This window comes from Montipora foliosa, chromosome 13 (assembly GCF_036669935.1).
Source record: "Montipora foliosa isolate CH-2021 chromosome 13, ASM3666993v2, whole genome shotgun sequence".
NCBI lineage: Eukaryota > Metazoa > Cnidaria > Anthozoa > Scleractinia > Acroporidae > Montipora > Montipora foliosa.
The window spans coordinates 18,556,214-18,577,425 of NC_090881.1; positions in this window are offsets into that span (position 1 = coordinate 18,556,214).

Consider the following 21,212-nt stretch of genomic DNA (forward strand, 5'->3'; position numbering starts at 1 on the left):
CATCAGGCGACTTGTATTTCCTATTTTTTTAGCCTTCCGAAGTTCGACCAAAAAATCGGCCATTTTTGAAAATTTTCCTTTGGTCCCCCCTTTGCTACTTTGCCAAAAATGGCCGATTTTGATACTTTTGCGAAAAATGTTATTTCTCCTCTAATCGGTCTTTTTTCATGCGGTTTTTGCATAGCACAAATCTAGGATAGTTTAGCTTTCAATCCATACTAATTAGGCCATCAGGCGACTTGTATTTCCTATTTTTTTAGCCTTCCGAAGTTCGACCAAAAAATCGGCCATTTTTGAAAATTTTCCTTTGGTCCCCCCTTTGCTACTTTGCCAAAAATGGCCGATTTTGATACTTTTGCGAAAAATGTTATTTCTCCTCTAATAGGTCTTTTTTCATGCGGTTTTTTGCATAGCACAAATCTAGGATAGTTTAGCTTTCAATCCATACTAATTAGGCCATCAGGCGACTTGTATTTCCTATTTTTTTAGCCTTCCGAAGTTCGACCAAAAAATCGGCCATTTTTGAAAATTTTCCTTTGGTCCCCCCTTTGCTACTTTGCCAAAAATGGCCGATTTTGATACTTTTGCGAAAAATGTTATTTCTCCTCTAATCGGTCTTTTTTCATGCGGTTTTTTGCATAGCACAAATCTAGGATAGTTTAGCTTTCAATCCATACTAATTAGGCCATCAGGCGACTTGTATTTCCTATTTTTTTAGCCTTCCGAAGTTCGACCAAAAAATCGGCCATTTTTGAAAATTTTCCTTTGGTCCCCCCTTTGCTACTTTGCCAAAAATGGCCGATTTGGATACTTTTGCAAAAAAATGTTATTTCTCCTCTAATCGGTCTTTTTTCATGCGGTTTTTTGCATAGCACAAATCTAGGATAGTTTAGCTTTCAATCCATACTAATTAGGCCATCAGGCGACTTGTATTTCCTATTTTTTTAGCCTTCCGAAGTTCGACCAAAAAATCGGCCATTTTTGAAAATTTTCCTTTGGTCCCCCCTTTGCTACTTTGCCAAAAATGGCCGATTTTGATACTTTTGCGAAAAATGTTATTTCTCCTCTAATAGGTCTTTTTTCATGCGGTTTTTTGCATAGCACAAATCTAGGATAGTTTAGCTTTCAATCCATACTAATTAGGCCATCAGGCGACTTGTATTTCCTATTTTTTTAGCCTTCCGAAGTTCGACCAAAAAATCGGCCATTTTTGAAAATTTTCCTTTGGTCCCCCCTTTGCTACTTTGCCAAAAATGGCCGATTTTGATACTTTTGCGAAAAATGTTATTTCTCCTCTAATAGGTCTTTTTTCATGCGGTTTTTTGCATAGCACAAATCTAGGATAGTTTAGCTTTCAATCCATACTAATTAGGCCATCAGGCGACTTGTATTTCCTATTTTTTTAGCCTTCCGAAGTTCGACCAAAAAATCGGCCATTTTTGAAAATTTTCCTTTGGTCCCCCCTTTGCTACTTTGCCAAAAATGGCCGATTTTGATACTTTTGCGAAAAATGTTATTTCTCCTCTAATCGGTCTTTTTCATGCGGTTTTTTGCATAGCACAAATCTAGGATAGTTTAGCTTTCAATCCATACTAATTAGGCCATCAGGCGACTTGTATTTCCTATTTTTTTAGCCTTCCGAAGTTCGACCAAAAAATCGGCCATTTTTGAAAATTTTCCTTTGGTCCCCCCTTTGCTACTTTGCCAAAAATGGCCGATTTTGATACTTTTGCGAAAATGTTATTTCTCCTCTAATCGGTCTTTTTTCATGCGGTTTTTTGCATAGCACAAATCTAGGATAGTTTAGCTTTCAATCCATACTAATTAGGCCATCAGGCGACTTGTATTTCCTATTTTTTTAGCCTTCCGAAGTTCGACCAAAAATCGGCCATTTTTGAAAATTTTCCTTTGGTCCCCCCTTTGCTACTTTGCCAAAAATGGCCGATTTTGATACTTTTGCGAAAAATGTTATTTCTCCTCTAATAGGTCTTTTTTCATGCGGTTTTTTGCATAGCACAAATCTAGGATAGTTTAGCTTTCAATCCATACTAATTAGGCCATCAGGCGACTTGTATTTCCTATTTTTTTAGCCTTCCGAAGTTCGACCAAAAAATCGGCCATTTTTGAAAATTTTCCTTTGGTCCCCCCTTTGCTACTTTGCCAAAAATGGCCGATTTTGATACTTTTGCGAAAAATGTTATTTCTCCTCTAATCGGTCTTTTTTCATGCGGTTTTTTGCATAGCACAAATCTAGGATAGTTTAGCTTTCAATCCATACTAATTAGGCCATCAGGCGACTTGTATTTCCTATTTTTTTAGCCTTCCGAAGTTCGACCAAAAAATCGGCCATTTTTGAAAATTTTCCTTTGGTCCCCCCTTTGCTACTTTGCCAAAAATGGCCGATTTTGATACTTTTGCGAAAAATGTTATTTCTCCTCTAATAGGTCTTTTTTCATGCGGTTTTTTGCATAGCACAAATCTAGGATAGTTTAGCTTTCAATCCATACTAATTAGGCCATCAGGCGACTTGTATTTGCTATTTTTTAGCCTTCCGAAGTTCGACCAAAAAATCGGCCATTTTTGAAAATTTTCCTTTGGTCCCCCCTTTGCTACTTTGCCAAAAATGGCCGATTTTGATACTTTTGCGAAAAATGTTATTTCTCCTCTAATCGGTCTTTTTTCATGCGGTTTTTTGCATAGCACAAATCTAGGATAGTTTAGCTTTCAATCCATACTAATTAGGCCATCAGGCGACTTGTATTTCCTATTTTTTTAGCCTTCCGAAGTTCGACCAAAAATCGGCCATTTTTGAAAATTTTCCTTTGGTCCCCCCTTTGCTACTTTGCCAAAAATGGCCGATTTTGATACTTTTGCGAAAAATGTTATTTCTCCTCTAATAGGTCTTTTTTCATGCGGTTTTTTGCATAGCACAAATCTAGGATAGTTTAGCTTTCAATCCATACTAATTAGGCCATCAGGCGACTTGTATTTCCTATTTTTTTAGCCTTCCGAAGTTCGACCAAAAAATCGGCCATTTTTGAAAATTTTCCTTTGGTCCCCCCTTTGCTACTTTGCCAAAAATGGCCGATTTTGATACTTTTGCGAAAAATGTTATTTCTCCTCTAATCGGTCTTTTTTCATGCGGTTTTTTGCATAGCACAAATCTAGGATAGTTTAGCTTTCAATCCATACTAATTAGGCCATCAGGCGACTTGTATTTCCTATTTTTTTAGCCTTCCGAAGTTCGACCAAAAAATCGGCCATTTTTGAAAATTTTCCTTTGGTCCCCCCTTTGCTACTTTGCCAAAAATGGCCGATTTTGATACTTTTGCGAAAAATGTTATTTCTCCTCTAATCGGTCTTTTTTCATGCGGTTTTTTGCATAGCACAAATCTAGGATAGTTTAGCTTTCAATCCATACTAATTAGGCCATCAGGCGACTTGTATTTCCTATTTTTTTAGCCTTCCGAAGTTCGACCAAAAAATCGGCCATTTTTGAAAATTTTCCTTTGGTCCCCCCTTTGCTACTTTGCCAAAAATGGCCGATTTTGATACTTTTGCGAAAAATGTTATTTCTCCTCTAATCGGTCTTTTTTCATGCGGTTTTTTGCATAGCACAAATCTAGGATAGTTTAGCTTTCAATCCATACTAATTAGGCCATCAGGCGACTTGTATTTCCTATTTTTTTAGCCTTCCGAAGTTCGACCAAAAAATCGGCCATTTTTGAAAATTTTCCTTTGGTCCCCCCTTTGCTACTTTGCCAAAAATGGCCGATTTTGATACTTTTGCGAAAAATGTTATTTCTCCTCTAATAGGTCTTTTTTCATGCGGTTTTTTGCATAGCAAATCTAGGATAGTTTAGCTTTCAATCCATACTAATTAGGCCATCAGGCGACTTGTATTTCCTATTTTTTTAGCCTTCCGAAGTTCGACCAAAAAATCGGCCATTTTTGAAAATTTTCCTTTGGTCCCCCCTTTGCTACTTTGCCAAAAATGGCCGATTTTGATACTTTTGCGAAAAATGTTATTTCTCCTCTAATAGGTCTTTTTTCATGCGGTTTTTTGCATAGCACAAATCTAGGATAGTTTAGCTTTCAATCCATACTAATTAGGCCATCAGGCGACTTGTATTTCCTATTTTTTTAGCCTTCCGAAGTTCGACCAAAAAATCGGCCATTTTTGAAAATTTTCCTTTGGTCCCCCTTTGCTACTTTGCCAAAAATGGCCGATTTTGATACTTTTGCGAAAAATGTTATTTCTCCTCTAATCGGTCTTTTCATGCGGTTTTTTGCATAGCACAAATCTAGGATAGTTTAGCTTTCAATCCATACTAATTAGGCCATCAGGCGACTTGTATTTCTATTTTTTTAGCCTTCCGAAGTTCGACCAAAAAATCGGCCATTTTTGAAAATTTTCCTTTGGTCCCCCCTTTGCTACTTTGCCAAAAATGGCCGATTTTGATACTTTTGCGAAAAATGTTATTTCTCCTCTAATCGGTCTTTTTTCATGCGGTTTTTTGCATAGCACAAATCTAGGATAGTTTAGCTTTCAATCCATACTAATTAGGCCATCAGGCGACTTGTATTTCCTATTTTTTTAGCCTTCCGAAGTTCGACCAAAAAAATCGGCCATTTTTGAAAATTTTCCTTTGGTCCCCCCTTTGCTACTTTGCCAAAAATGGCCGATTTTGATACTTTTGCGAAAAATGTTATTTCTCCTCTAATCGGTCTTTTTTCATGCGGTTTTTTGCATAGCACAAATCTAGGATAGTTAGCTTTCAATCCATACTAATTAGGCCATCAGGCGACTTGTATTTCCTATTTTTTTAGCCTTCCGAAGTTCGACCAAAAAATCGGCCATTTTTGAAAATTTTCCTTTGGTCCCCCCTTTGCTACTTTGCCAAAAATGGCCGATTTTGATACTTTTGCGAAAAATGTTATTTCTCCTCTAATCGGTCTTTTTTCATGCGGTTTTTTGCATAGCACAAATCTAGGATAGTTTAGCTTTCAATCCATACTAATTAGGCCATCAGGCGACTTGTATTTCCTATTTTTTTAGCCTTCCGAAGTTCGACCAAAAAATCGGCCATTTTTGAAAATTTTCCTTTGGTCCCCCCTTTGCTACTTTGCCAAAAATGGCCGATTTTGATACTTTTGCGAAAAATGTTATTTCTCCTCTAATCGGTCTTTTTTCATGCGGTTTTTTGCATAGCACAAATCTAGGATAGTTTAGCTTTCAATCCATACTAATTAGGCCATCAGGCGACTTGTATTTCCTATTTTTTTAGCCTTCCGAAGTTCGACCAAAAAATCGGCCATTTTTGAAAATTTTCCTTTGGTCCCCCCTTTGCTACTTTGCCAAAAATGGCCGATTTTGATACTTTTGCGAAAAATGTTATTTCTCCTCTAATCGGTCTTTTTTCATGCGGTTTTTTTGCATAGCACAAATCTAGGATAGTTTAGCTTTCAATCCATACTAATTAGGCCATCAGGCGACTTGTATTTCCTATTTTTTTAGCCTTCCGAAGTTCGACCAAAAAATCGGCCATTTTTGAAAATTTTCCTTTGGTCCCCCCTTTGCTACTTTGCCAAAAATGGCCGATTTTGATACTTTTGCGAAAAATGTTATTTCTCCTCTAATCGGTCTTTTTTCATGCGGATTTTGCATAGCACAAATCTAGGATAGTTTAGCTTTCAATCCATACTAATTAGGCCATCAGGCGACTTGTATTTCCTATTTTTTTAGCCTTCCGAAGTTCGACCAAAAAATCGGCCATTTTTGAAAATTTTCCTTGGTCCCCCCTTTGCTACTTTGCCAAAAATGGCCGATTTTGATACTTTTGCGAAAAATGTTATTTCTCCTCTAATCGGTCTTTTTTCATGCGGTTTTTTGCATAGCACAAATCTAGGATAGTTTAGCTTTCAATCCATACTAATTAGGCCATCAGGCGACTTGTATTTCCTATTTATTTAGCCTTCCGAAGTTCGACCAAAAAATCGGCCATTTTTGAAAATTTTCCTTTGGTCCCCCCTTTGCTACTTTGCCAAAAATGGCCGATTTTGATACTTTTGCGAAAAATGTTATTTCTCCTCTAATCGGTCTTTTTTCATGCGGTTTTTTGCATAGCACAAATCTAGGATAGTTTAGCTTTCAATCCATACTAATTAGGCCATCAGGCGACTTGTATTTCCTATTTTTTTAGCCTTCCGAAGTTCGACCAAAAAATCGGCCATTTTTGAAAATTTTCCTTTGCTACTTTGCCAAAAATGGCCGATTTTGATACTTTTGCGAAAAATGTTTTTTCTCCTCTAATCGGTCTTTTTTCATGCGGTTTTTTGCATAGCACAAATCTAGGATAGTTTAGCTTTCAATCCATACTAATTAGGCCATCAGGCGACTTGTATTTCCTATTTTTTTAGCCTTCCGAAGTTCGACCAAAACATCGGCCATTTTTGAAAATTTTCCTTTGGTCCCCCCTTTGCTACTTTGCCAAAAATGGCCGATTTTGATACTTTTGCGAAAAATGTTATTTCTCCTCTAATCGGTCTTTTTTCATGCGGTTTTTTGCATAGCACAAATCTAGGATAGTTTAGCTTTCAATCCATACTAATTAGGCCATCAGGCGACTTGTATTTCCTATTTTTTTAGCCTTCCGAAGTTCGACCAAAAAATCGGCCATTTTTGAAAATTTTCCTTTGGTCCCCCCTTTGCTACTTTGCCAAAAATGGCCGATTTTGATACTTTTGCGAAAAATGTTATTTCTCCTCTAATAGGTCTTTTTTCATGCGGTTTTTTGCATAGCACAAATCTAGGATAGTTTAGCTTTCAATCCATACTAATTAGGCCATCAGGCGACTTGTCTGTGTCCTATTTTTTTAGCCTTCCGAAGTTCGACCAAAAAATCGGCCATTTTGAAAATTTTCCTTTGGTCCCCCCCTTTCTACTTTGCCAAAAATGGCCGATTTTGATACTTTTGCGAAAAATGTTATTTCTCCTCTAATCGGTCTTTTTTCATGCGGTTTTTTGCATAGCACAAATCTAGGATAGTTTAGCTTTCAATCCATACTAATGAGGCCATCAGGCGACTTGTATTTCCTATTTTTTTAGCCTTCCGAAGTTCGACTAAAAAATCGGCCATTTTTGAAAATTTTCGTTTGGTCCCCCCTTTGCTACTTTGCCAAAAATGGCCGATTTTGATACTTTTGCGAAAAATGTTATTTCTCCTCTAATCGGTCTTTTTTCATGCGGTTTTTTGCATAGCACAAATCTAGGATAGTTTAGCTTTCAATCCATACTAATTAGGCCATCAGGCGACTTGTATTTCCTATAGTTTTAGCATTCCGAAGTTCGACCAAAAAATCGGCCATTTTTGAAAATTTTCCTTTGGTCCCCCCTTTGCTACTTTGCCAAAAATGGCCGATTTTGATACTTTTGCGAAAAATGTTATTTCTCCTCTAATCGGTCTTTGTTCATGCGGTTTATTGCATAGCACCAATCTAGGATAGTTTAGCTTTCAATCCATACTAATTAGGCCATCAGGCGACTTGTATTTCCTATTTTTTTAGCCTTCCGAAGTTCGACCAAAAAATCGGCCATTTTTGAAAATTTTCCTTTTGTCCCCCCTTTGCTACTTTGCCAAAAATGGCCGATTTTGATACTTTTGCGAAAAATGTTATTTTCTCCTCTAATCGTTTTTTTCATGCGGTTTTTTGGCATAGCACAAATCTAGGATAGTTTAGCTTTCAATCCATACTAATTAGGCCATCAGGCGACTTGTATTTCCTATTTTTTTAGCCTTCCGAAGTTCGACCAAAAAATCGGCCATTTTTGAAAATTTTCCTTTGGTCCCCCCTTTGCTACTTTGCCAAAAATGGCCGATTTTGATACTTTTGCGAAAAATGTTATTTCTCCTCTAATCGGTCTTTTTTCATGCGGTTTTTTGCATAGCACAAATCTAGGATAGTTTAGCTTTCAATCCATACTAATTAGGCCATCAGGCGACTTGTATTTCCTATTTTTTTAGCCTTCCGAAGTTCGACCAAAAAATCGGCCATTTTTGAAAATTTTCCTTTGGTCCCCCCTTTGGAACTTTGCCAAAAATGGCCGATTTTGATACTTTTGCGAAAAATGTTATTTCTCCTCTAATCGGTCTTTTTTCATGCGGTTTTTGCATAACACAAATCTAGGATAGTTTAGCTTTCAATCCATACTAATTAGGCCATCAGGCGACTTGTATTTCCTATTTTTTTAGCCTTCCGAAGTTCGACCAAAAAATCGGCCATTTTGAAAATTGGTCCTTTGCTACTTTGCCAAAAATGGCCGATTTTGATACTTTTGCGAAAAATGTTTTTCTCCTCTAATCGGTCTTTTTTCATGCGGTTTTTTGCATAGCACAAATCTAGGATAGTTTAGCTTTCAATCCATACTAATTAGGCCATCAGGCGACTTGTATTTCCTATTTTTTTAGCCTTCCGAAGTTCGACCAAAAAATCGGCCATTTTTGAAAATTTTCCTTTGGTCCCCCCTTTGCTACTTTGCCAAAAATGGCCGATTTGATACTTTTGCGAAAAATGTTATTTCTCCTCTAATCGGTCTTTTTTCATGCGGTTTTTTGCATAGCACAAATCTAGGATAGTTTAGCTTTCAATCCATACTAATTAGGCCATCAGGCGACTTGTATTTCCTATTTTTTTAGCCTTCCGAAGTTCGACCAAAAAATCGGCCATTTTTGAAAATTTTCCTTTGGTCCCCCCTTTGCTACTTTGCCAAAAATGGCCGATTTTGATACTTTTGCGAAAAATGTTATTTCTCCTCTAATCGGTCTTTTTTCATGCGGTTTTTTGCATACCACAAATCTAGGATAGTTTAGCTTTCAATCCATACTAATTAGGCCATCAGGCGACTTGTATTTCCTATTTTTTTAGCCTTCCGAAGTTCGACCAAAAAATCGGCCATTTTTGAAAATTTTCCTTTGGTCCCCCCTTTGCTACTTTGCCAAAAAATGGCCGATTTTGATACTTTTGCGAAAAATGTTATTTCTCCTCTAATCGGTCTTTTTTCATGCGGTTTTTTGCATAGCACAAATCTAGGATAGTTTAGCTTTCAATCCATACTAATTAGGCCATCAGGCGACTTGTATTTCCTATTTTTTTAGCCTTCCGAAGTTCGACCAAAAAATCGGCCATTTTTGAAAATTTTCCTTTGGTCCCCCCTTTGCTACTTTGCCAAAAATGGCCGATTTTGATACTTTTGCGAAAAATGTTATTTCTCCTCTAATCGGTCTTTTTTCATGCGGTTTTTTGCATAGCACAAATCTAGGATAGTTTAGCTTTCAATCCATACTAATTAGGCCATCAGGCGACTTGTATTTCCTATTTTTTTAGCCTTCCGAAGTTCGACCAAAAAATCGGCCATTTTTGAAAATTTTCCTTTGGTCCCCCCTTTGCTACTTTGCCAAAAATGGCCGATTTTGATACTTTTGCGAAAAATGTTATTTCTCCTCTAATCGGTCTTTTTTCATGCGGTTTTTTGCATAGCACAAATCTAGGATAGTTTAGCTTTCAATCCATACTAATTAGGCCATCAGGCGACTTGTATTTCCTATTTTTTTAGCCTTCCGAAGTTCGACCAAAAAATCGGCCATTTTTGAAAATTTTCCTTTGGTCCCCCTTTGCTACTTTGCCAAAAATGGCCGATTTTGATACTTTTGCGAAAAATGTTATTTCTCCTCTAATCGGTCTTTTTTCATGCGGTTTTTTGCATAGCACAAATCTAGGATAGTTTAGCTTTCAATCCATACTAATTAGGCCATCAGGCGACTTGTATTTCCTATTTTTTTAGCCTTCCGAAGTTCGACCAAAAAATCGGCCATTTTTGAAAATTTTCCTTTGGTCCCCCCTTTGCTACTTTGCCAAAAATGGCCGATTTTGATACTTTTGCGAAAAATGTTATTTCTCTCTAATCGGTCTTTTTTCATGCGGTTTTTTTGCATAGCACAAATCTAGGATAGTTTAGCTTTCAATCCATACTAATTAGGCCATCAGGCGACTTGTATTTCCTATTTTTTTAGCCTTCCGAAGTTCGACCAAAAAATCGGCCATTTTTGAAAATTTTCCTTTGGTCCCCCCTTTGCTACTTTGCCAAAAATGGCCGATTTTGATACTTTTGCGAAAAATGTTATTTCTCCTCTAATCGGTCTTTTTTCATGCGGTTTTTTGCATAGCACAAATCTAGGATAGTTTAGCTTTCAATCCATACTAATTAGGCCATCAGGCGACTTGTATTTCCTATTTTTTTAGCCTTCCGAAGTTCGACCAAAAAATCGGCCATTTTTGAAAATTTTCCTTTGGTCCCCCTTTGCTACTTTGCCAAAAATGGCCGATTTTGATACTTTTGCGAAAAATGTTATTTCTCCTCTAATCGGTCTTTTTTCATGCGGTTTTTTGCATAGCACAAATCTAGGATAGTTTAGCTTTCAATCCATACTAATTAGGCCATCAGGCGACTTGTATTTCCTATTTTTTTAGCCTTCCGAAGTTCGACCAAAAAATCGGCCATTTTTGAAAATTTTCCTTTGGTCCCCCCTTTGCTACTTTGCCAAAAATGGCCGATTTTGATACTTTTGCGAAAAATGTTATTTCTCCTCTAATCGGTCTTTTTTCATGCGGTTTTTTGCATAGCACAAATCTAGGATAGTTTAGCTTTCAATCCATACTAATTAGGCCATCAGGCGACTTGTATTTCCTATTTTTTTAGCCTTCCGAAGTTCGACCAAAAAATCGGCCATTTTTGAAAATTTTCCTTTGGTCCCCCCTTTGCTACTTTGCCAAAAATGGCCGATTTTGATACTTTTGCGAAAAATGTTATTTCTCCTCTAATCGGTCTTTTTTCATGCGGTTTTTTGCATAGCACAAATCTAGGATAGTTTAGCTTTCAATCCATACTAATTAGGCCATCAGGCGACTTGTATTTCCTATTTTTTTAGCCTTCCGAAGTTCGACCAAAAAATCGGCCATTTTTGAAAATTTTCCTTTGGTCCCCCCTTTGCTACTTTGCCAAAAATGGCCGATTTTGATACTTTTGCGAAAAATGTTATTTCTCCTCTAATCGGTCTTTTTTCATGCGGTTTTTTGCATAGCACAAATCTAGGATAGTTTAGCTTTCAATCCATACTAATTAGGCCATCAGGCGACTTGTATTTCCTATTTTTTTAGCCTTCCGAAGTTCGACCAAAAATCGGCCATTTTTGAAAATTTTCCTTTGGTCCCCCCTTTGCTACTTTGCCAAAAATGGCCGATTTTGATACTTTTGCGAAAAATGTTATTTCTCCTCTAATCGGTCTTTTTTCATGCGGTTTTTGCATAGCACAAATCTAGGATAGTTTAGCTTTCAATCCATACTAATTAGGCCATCAGGCGACTTGTATTTCCTATTTTTTTAGCCTTCCGAAGTTCGACCAAAAAATCGGCCATTTTTGAAAATTTTCCTTTGGTCCCCCCTTTGCTACTTTGCCAAAAATGGCCGATTTTGATACTTTTGCGAAAAATGTTATTTCTCCTCTAATCGGTCTTTTTTCATGCGGTTTTTTGCATAGCACAAATCTAGGATAGTTTAGCTTTCAATCCATACTAATTAGGCCATCAGGCGACTTGTATTTCCTATTTTTTTAGCCTTCCGAAGTTCGACCAAAAAATCGGCCATTTTTGAAAATTTTCCTTTGGTCCCCCCTTTGCTACTTTGCCAAAAATGGCCGATTTTGATACTTTTGCGAAAAATGTTATTTCTCCTCTAATCGGTCTTTTTTCATGCGGTTTTTTGCATAGCACAAATCTAGGATAGTTTAGCTTTCAATCCATACTAATTAGGCCATCAGGCGACTTGTATTTCCTATTTTTTTAGCCTTCCGAAGTTCGACCAAAAAATCGGCCATTTTTGAAAATTTTCCTTTGGTCCCCCTTTGCTACTTTGCCAAAAATGGCCGATTTTGATACTTTTGCGAAAAATGTTATTTCTCCTCTAATCGGTCTTTTTTCATGCGGTTTTTTGCATAGCACAAATCTAGGATAGTTTAGCTTTCAATCCATACTAATTAGGCCATCAGGCGACTTGTATTTCCTGATTTTTTTGCCTTCCGAAGTTCGACCAAAAAAATCGGCCATTTTTGAAAATTTTCCTTTGGTCCCCCCTTTGCTACTTTGCCAAAAATGGCCGATTTTGATACTTTTGCGAAAAATGTTATTTCTCCTCTAATCGGTCTTTTTTCATGCGGTTTTTTGCATAGCACAAATCTAGGATAGTTTAGCTTTCAATCCATACTAATTAGGCCATCAGGCGACTTGTATTTCCTATTTTTTAGCCTTCCGAAGTTCGACCAAAAAATCGGCCATTTTTGAAAATTTTCCTTTGGTCCCCCCTTTGCTACTTTGCCAAAAATGGCCGATTTTGATACTTTTGCGAAAAATGTTATTTCTCCTCTAATCGGTCTTTTTTCATGCAGTTTTTTGCATAGCACAAATCTAGGATAGTTTAGCTTTCAATCCATACTAATTAGGCCATCACGCGACTTGTATTTCCTATTTTTTTAGCCTTCCGAAGTTCGACCAAAAAATCGGCCATTTTTGAAAATTTTCCTTTGGTCCCCCCTTTGCTACTTTGCCAAAAATGGCCGATTTTGATACTTTTGCGAAAAATGTTATTTCTCCTCTAATCGGTCTTTTTTCATGCGGTTTTTGCATAGCACAAATCTAGGATAGTTTAGCTTTCAATCCATACTAATTAGGCCATCAGGCGACTTGTATTTCCTATTTTTTTAGCCTTCCGAAGTTCGACCAAAAAATCGGCCATTTTTGAAAATTTTCCTTTGGTCCCCCCTTTGCTACTTTGCCAAAAATGGCCGATTTTGATACTTTTGCGAAAAATGTTATTTCTCCTCTAATCGGTCTTTTTTCATGCGGTTTTTTGCATAGCACAAATCTAGGATAGTTTAGCTTTCAATCCATACTAATTAGGCCATCAGGCGACTTGTATTTCCTATTTTTTTAGCCTTCCGAAGTTCGACCAAAAAATCGGCCATTTTTGAAAATTTTCCTTTGGTCCCCCCTTTGCTACTTTGCCAAAAATGGCCGATTTTGATACTTTTGCGAAAAATGTTATTTCTCCTCTAATCGGTCTTTTTTCATGCAGTTTTTTGCATAGCACAAATCTAGGATAGTTTAGCTTTCAATCCATACTAATTAGGCCATCAGGCGACTTGTATTTCCTATTTTTTTAGCCTTCCGAAGTTCGACCAAAAAATCGGCCATTTTTGAAAATTTTCCTTTGGTCCCCCCTTTGCTACTTTGCCAAAAATGGCCGATTTTGATACTTTTGCGAAAAATGTTATTTCTCCTCTAATCGGTCTTTTTTCATGCAGTTTTTTGCATAGCACAAATCTAGGATAGTTTAGCTTTCAATCCATACTAATTAGGCCATCAGGCGACTTGTATTTCCTATTTTTTTAGCCTTCCGAAGTTCGACCAAAAAATCGGCCATTTTTGAAAATTTTCCTTTTTTCCCCCCTTGCTACTTTGCCAAAAATGGCCGATTTTGATACTTTTGCGAAAAATGTTATTTCTCCTCTAATCGGTCTTTTTTCATGCGGTTTTTTGCATAGCACAAATCTAGGATAGTTTAGCTTTCAATCCATACTAATTAGGCCATCAGGCGACTTGTATTTCCTATTTTTTTAGCCTTCCGAAGTTCGACCAAAAAATCGGCCATTTTTGAAAATTTTCCTTTGGTCCCCCCTTTGCTACTTTGCCAAAAATGGCCGATTTTGATACTTTTGCGAAAAATGTTATTTCTCCTCTAATCGGTCTTTTTTCATGCGGTTTTTTGCATAGCACAAATCTAGGATAGTTTAGCTTTCAATCCATACTAATTAGGCCATCAGGCGACTTGTATTTCCTATTTTTTTAGCCTTCCGAAGTTCGACCAAAAAATCGGCCATTTTTGAAAATTTTCCTTTGGTCCCCCTTTGCTACTTTGCCAAAAATGGCCGATTTTGATACTTTTGCGAAAAATGTTATTTCTCCTCTAATCGGTCTTTTTTCATGCGGTTTTTTGCATAGCACAAATCTAGGATAGTTTAGCTTTCAATCCATACTAATTAGGCCATCACACAGCAAAAAAAGCATTTTTGATAATGAGTAAAATAGACTCACTTTATGAGTAAAGTAAGCATTTTACTCAATATCTTGAGTTAGATTACTCACAACATGAGTTAGATTTTTTACTCAACATAGTGAGTTGAAGTAACTCAATATTTTGAGTAAACTAGGTATAACTCAAATTTACTCAAATATGTGAGTAAATTCTTACTCACTGACTGAGTAAGTGTTTTTCTCTCATTTCGCAAAACTTTGTGTAAATTTTTTTACTAAACACACCGAGTAAATTAACTCTTTATTTTGATTAATTTGACTTTAAGTCAAACGAGGGAGTAGAAATACACACAGAGCGAAACTCGGCTATTCTGTAGTCGTCAAGATATAACAAAGGAAGTTTGAGATCTAACGTTTTACATTTATGGGTGCAGGTTAAATCATGATTCTTATACATTTTCGCTTTCTAGTTTAGTTACCCGCTTCAACTATAAATTATTTGATAAATATTGAATTAATTTGTTATATAAATAAGTTATAAATGAACTGATGAGTAAATAAATTAGCAGAACATAATTCTAGTCACCTAAAAATTACCGATTCTGCTATGAAAACAATGCCACCATACACTACAATGTCCCTCTCCTCAACGAAGAGTTTAAGCTAGGCCTCTCAGGACACTTAATCCCATTGTTACGTATGTATTTATTAATATTTACAGTGTACGCAAGAACCGTGCGACTGATTCCGACGATGGTTGGCATAATTCATGATAAGAGGTTTTACAATGTACATTCTAAATTTATTCACTACATTGTGTGTACGGCGAATTACTAATCGCACGCGTGATTGCGATCTTGAAGTATGAATTTCTTGCACATTTTTTAATATACATGTATTAGTGGACTCGGAGAAGAAAAAAAAATTATCAACCCCCTCTGAATGGCCCTCATCATCGCTTGAATTTACCGCGAGAGTGCCCTTGTCTTCTTCTGTGTCGGCGTCTTAATTTTGCGGTCTATGATAAGATTGTTCCAGTTCTGCTTTCGCTGAATATGAGATTTAAACGAGTTGAATTTCTGAATTGATTGGCTACAATCGCCACATGTTATCGTGAAGTTTGGCTCGTGACTGTGAATAAACTTTACATTACTAAGGAGCTTCTTAAAGGTACTATCAGCGTAGCTACTAGCACAGTTCCAACATCGGAACGCCATTGTTCATTTTTCTGGCCGTGGCGGGAGAGTGGTGACGTCAATGCTTTTGTTTACCCACACGGTGAACCTTTAAACCCAGATTAGGACTCATGAGAAGACACTGTGCTTTCCCGTTGTAGGTGTGATACTTTCATTAAATGTGTCACGGATAAGTTTTCAACGCTGCTTTAAGTGGTATGGATAATGTTACGGTTCGTTACTGTTACTGTAGTCATTCAAATCACAAGTTCTCTTCAGTTTCGTATTTCAACTTGTGGCACACCCAAAAATTTAGTTTTGAGGAAGAGTGCGCCAAAGAAGGTCTCTCGGTCTCTCGCCATTTACTCGCGTAAGTGATGACTAGAGTCCGCATTGCTACTGGTATGTTCTCAACCTCGACTCCGACACAATGTAAACGATCGCCACTTGTCGCCTGAAGTTTTCCAGAGGATCTTCGATTGCAAGATGGTCGTTCGTCGAATCGAATCGAATGGAAATTGTTTATTCGTCCTTTTGACTGATATCCGTTTTTCTTCGCCAGAATATAGGCAACAATCGAAGATGCGGATGAGTTTTTCTCGCAGTTGCGAGACTTTTTGAACTCATTGGACTTGATTATCAAGCAACCTCTGAACGACCACTTGCTTCTTGACGTTTGGATTCAAATGCTCTCAACCCCGGCGAGCAAATTGTCGCTTTCATCATTTGAAATGGACGATTCAGACACGCCTGAAAAGGTTTTGCTCATGGAGCAGCGAAGTAATCGCATAATGAAGAATCTTGATGACGTATGCAACAAACAGAGTGGAAATTTGGCTATGGTGATTTTAATGTGTGTATTTGACAACCCAGAATCGAAGCCAAGGCAATGGTCAATGAAATCGTCGAGGACGTTTCTGTAAAAAGTGGGTAAAAAAAGGGTTAATTAAAGAGGGCCGTGGAGGAACTTGTTGGCGATGGCACACTTTCCAAGATACGTGGAGAGCTTGAATATACCTGACTGGAAGCTTGTCCACTTTCAGGCGAAGGAAAGCGGCAGGTTAGTTTTCGTGGCAGTCAGTGATTAACATCACAGGGCTTGAACGAACAGGGGTAAGAATATATAAAACACTAAGAATTGATCAAGTTTATTTTACTTTAGTAATTTGGCTATGATTTCTTTAAAAATTCAAGCATAATATTTATGTTTACATGTTTCATTGTATTTGTTTTGCTTGGTTTGTTTGTTTCTTTACATCATACACCAGAAATTGACTTAATTCTTTCCCCTCAATTATTATTATTATTATTATTATTATTATTATTATTATGATAATAATAATTGTGACGTTAAGTATGACAATAATTTATTAAATTACAACAGATATTGACTTAAACTCTTTCCCCTCAAAACTAAATGTGATGTTTATTATTATTACTATCACTATTATTATTATTATATTATTATTATTATTATTATTATTATTTCATTTTCACTATTGTTATTTCAGGTCTAACTGAGTTTCGAATACTCAAGCACCTTGAGGAAATTGCAGAACTTTCTCTACCACTATCCAAGTTCAGAAGCCTTTTCAGGATCTGAATACATCCAAGACTCTATTTTAAACAGAGTTACTTGTTGCCAGGTCAATGTCGATGTTAATTAGAATTAACTTAATTAATGTTGTCTCCAAATGTACATATATTGGAAATTTATTTTCAGATTTTATCCTTGATTAGCTGAGTGTAGCACAAAGATAATTGGTCGAGTACACTTTAGGAATATATTATGTTTGTAAGTACAATAATGTTGGTTTGTTTGAGAAATTCTAAAAAGCCAAGATAATATACTAGACTGTACTTTAGGTGGTTCTCCCATAAGGATAGTACAACCGATTCTTTTGCTAGAACCAAGGCAATAATTAGGTGGCACACCCATGAGTGCAGTATAACCCAGTCTTTTGTTTAGAGCCAAGATAATATTATTAGGCTGTACTTTAGGTGGCACACCCATGAGTACAGTATAACCCAGTCTTTTTTTGTTAGAGTCAAGATAATATTATTAGGCTGTACTTTAGGTGGCACACCCATGAGTACAGTATAACCCAGTCTTTTGTTAGAGTCAAGATAATATTATTAGGCTGTACTTTAGGTGGCACACCCATGAGTACAGTATAACCCAGTCTTTTGTTAGAGTCAAGATAATATTATTAGGCTGTACTTTAGGTGGCACACCCATGAGTACAGTATAACCAGTCTTTTGTTAGAGTCAAGAGTCAAGATAATATTATTAGGCTGTACTTTAGGTGGCACACCCATGAGTACAGTATAACCCAGTCTTTTGTTAGAGCCAAGATAATATTATTAGGCTGTACTTTAGGTGGCACACCCATGAGTACAGTATAACCCAGTGTTTTTGTTAGAGTCAAGATAATATTATTAGGCTGTACTTTAGGCTGTGAGTACAGTTAACCCAGTCTTTTGTGGCACCCATGGCTGTACTTTAGGTGGTATACCAGTATTTTGTTAGAGTCAAGATAATAATATTATTAGGCTGTACTTTAGGTGGCACACCCATGAGTACAGTATAACCCAGTGTTTTTGTTAGAGTCAAGATAATATTATTAGGCTGTACTTTAGGTGGCACACCCATGAGTACAGTATAACCCAGTCTTTTGTTAGAGTCAAGATAATATTTATTAGGCTGTACTTTAGGTGGCATGAGTACAGTATAACCCAGTCTTTTGTGTTAGAGTCAAGATAATATTATAGTACTTTAGGTGGCACACCCATGAGTACAGTATAACCCCAGTCTTTTGTTAGAGTCAAGATAATATTATTAGGCTGTACTTTAGGTGGCACACCCCATGAGTACAGTATAACCCAGTTTTTTGTTAGAGTCAAGATAATAATTATTAGGCTGTACTTTAGGTGGCACACCCATGAGTACAGTATAACCCAGTGTTTTGTGTTAGAGTCAAGAAAATATTATTAGGCTGTACTTTTAGGTGGTGGCACCCATGAGTACAGTATAACCCAGTCTTTTGTTAGAGCCAAGATAATATTATTAGGCTGTACTTAGGTGGCGGGTGCACACCCATGAGTACAGTATAACCCAGTGTTTTGTTAGAGTAAGATAATATATATTTATTAGGCTGTACTTTAGGTGGCACACCCATGAGTACAGTATAACCCAGTCTTTTGTTAGAGCCAAGATAATATTATTAGGCTGTACTTTAGGTGGCGCACCCATGAGTACAGTATAACCCAGTCTTTTGTTAGAGCCAAGATATATTATTAGGCTGTACTTTAGGTGGCACACCCATGAGTACAGTATAACCCAGTGTTTTGTTAGAGTCAAGATAATATTATTAGGCTGTACTTTAGGTGGGCACACCCAGTACAGTATAACCCAGTCTTTTGTTAGAGCCAAGATAATATTATTAGGCTGTACTTTAGGTGGCACACCCCATGAGTACAGTATAACCCAGTCTTTTGTTAGAGCCAAGATAATATATTAGGCTGTACTTTAGGTGGCTGAGTACAGTATAACCCAGTGTTTGTTAGAGAGTCAAGATAATATTATTAGGGCTGTACTTTAGGTGGCACACCCATGAGTACAGTATAACCCAGTCTTTTGTTAGAGCCAAGATAATATTATTAGGCTGTACTTTAGGTGGCACACCCATGAGTACAGTATAACCCAGTCTTTTGTTAGAGTCAAGATAATATTATTAGGCTGTACTTTAGGTGGCACACCCATGAGTACAGTATAACCCAGTTTTTGTTAGAGTCAAGATAATATTATTAGGCTGTACTTTAGGTGGCACACCCATGAGTACAGTATAACCCAGTCTTTTGTTAGAGCCAAGATAATATTATTAGGCTGTACTTTAGGTGGCACACCCATGAGTACAGTATAACCCAGTCTTTGTTAGAGTCAAGATAATATTATTAGGCTGTACTTTAGGTGCGCACACCCATGAGTACAGTATAACCCAGTCTTTTGTTAGAGTCAAGATAATATTATTAGGCTGTACTTTAGGTGGCACACCCATGAGTACAGTATAACCCAGTCTTTTGTTAGAGTCAAGATAATATTATTAGGCTGTACTTTAGGTGGCACACCCATGAGTACAGTATAACCCAGTCTTTTGTTAGAGCCAAGATAATATTATTAGGCTGTACTTTAGGTGGCACACCCATGAGTACAGTATAACCCAGTCTTTTGTTAGAGTCAAGATAATATTATTAGGCTGTACTTTTGTTAGAGGTGGCACACCCATGAGTACAGTACTTAGGTGGCACCCCATGTTTTTGTTAGAGAGCCAAGAGCCAAGATATATATTATTAGGCTGTACTTTAGGTGGCACACCCATGAGTACAGTATAACCCAGTGTTTTGTTAGAGCCAAGATAATATTATTAGGCTGTACTTTAGGTGGCACACCCATGAGTACAGTATAACCCAGTCTTTTGTTAGAGCCAAGATATAATATTATTAGGCTGTACTTTAGGTGGCGCACCCATGAGTACAGTATAACCCAGTGTTTTGTTAGAGCCAAGATAATATAATTATTAGGCTGTACTTTAGGTGGCACACCAAACTAACCTGCCCGAAGGAAAGGGTCTCCTCTAAAACGTGGCAGTCAGTGATTAACATCACAGGGCTTGAACGAACAGGGGTAAGAATATATAAAACACTAAGAATTGATCAAGTTTATTTTACTTTAGTAATTTGGCTATGATTTCTTTAAAAATTCAAGCATAATATTTATGTTTACATGTTTCATTGTATTTGTTTTGCTTGGTTTGTTTCTTTACATCATACACCAGAAATTGACTTAAATTCTTGCCCCTCAATTATTATTATTATTATTATTATTATGATGATAATTAATTGTGACGTTAAGTATGACAATAATTTATTAAATTACAACAGATATTGACTTAAACTCTTTCCCCTCAAAACTAAATGTGATGTTTATTATTATTACTATCACTATTATTATTATTATTATTATTATTATTATTATTATTATTATTTTCATTTTCACTATTGTTATTTCAGGTCTAACTAAGTTTCGAATACTCAAGCACCTTGAGGAAATTGCAGAACTTTCTCTACCACTATCCAAGTTCAGAAGCCTTTTCAGGATCTGAATACATCCAAGACTCTATTTTGAACAGAGTTACTTGTTGCCAGGTCAATGTCGATGTTAATTAGAATTAACTTAACTAATGTTGTCTCCAAATGTACATATATTGGAAATTTATTTTCAGATTTTATCCTTGATTAGCTGAGTGTAGCACAAAGATAATTGGTCGGAGTACACTTTAGGAATATATTATGTTTGTAAGTACAATAATGTTGGTTTGTTTGAGAAATTCTAAAAAGCCAAGATAATATTACTAGACTGTACTTTAGGTGGTTCTCCCATAAGGATAGTACAACCGATTCTTTTGCTAGAACCAAGGCAATAATTAGGTGGCACACCCATGAGTGCAGTATAACCCAGTCTTTTGTTAGAGCCAAGATAATATTATTAGGCTGTACTTTAGGTGGCGCAACCTTGAGTGCAGTATAACCCAGTCTTTTGTTAGAGCCAAGATAATATTATTAGGCTGTACTTTAGGTGGCGCACCCATGAGTGCAGTATAACCCAGTCTTTTGTTAGAGTCAAGATAATATTATTAGGCTGTACTTTAGGTGGCGCACCCATGAGTACAGTATAACCCAGTCTTTTGTTAGAGTCAAGATAATATTATTAGGCTGTACTTTAGGTGGCACACCCATGAGTGCAGTATAACCCAGTCTTTTGTTAGAGCCAAGATAATATTATTAGGCTGTACTTTAGGTGGCATACCCATGAGTGCAGTATAACCCAGTCTTTTG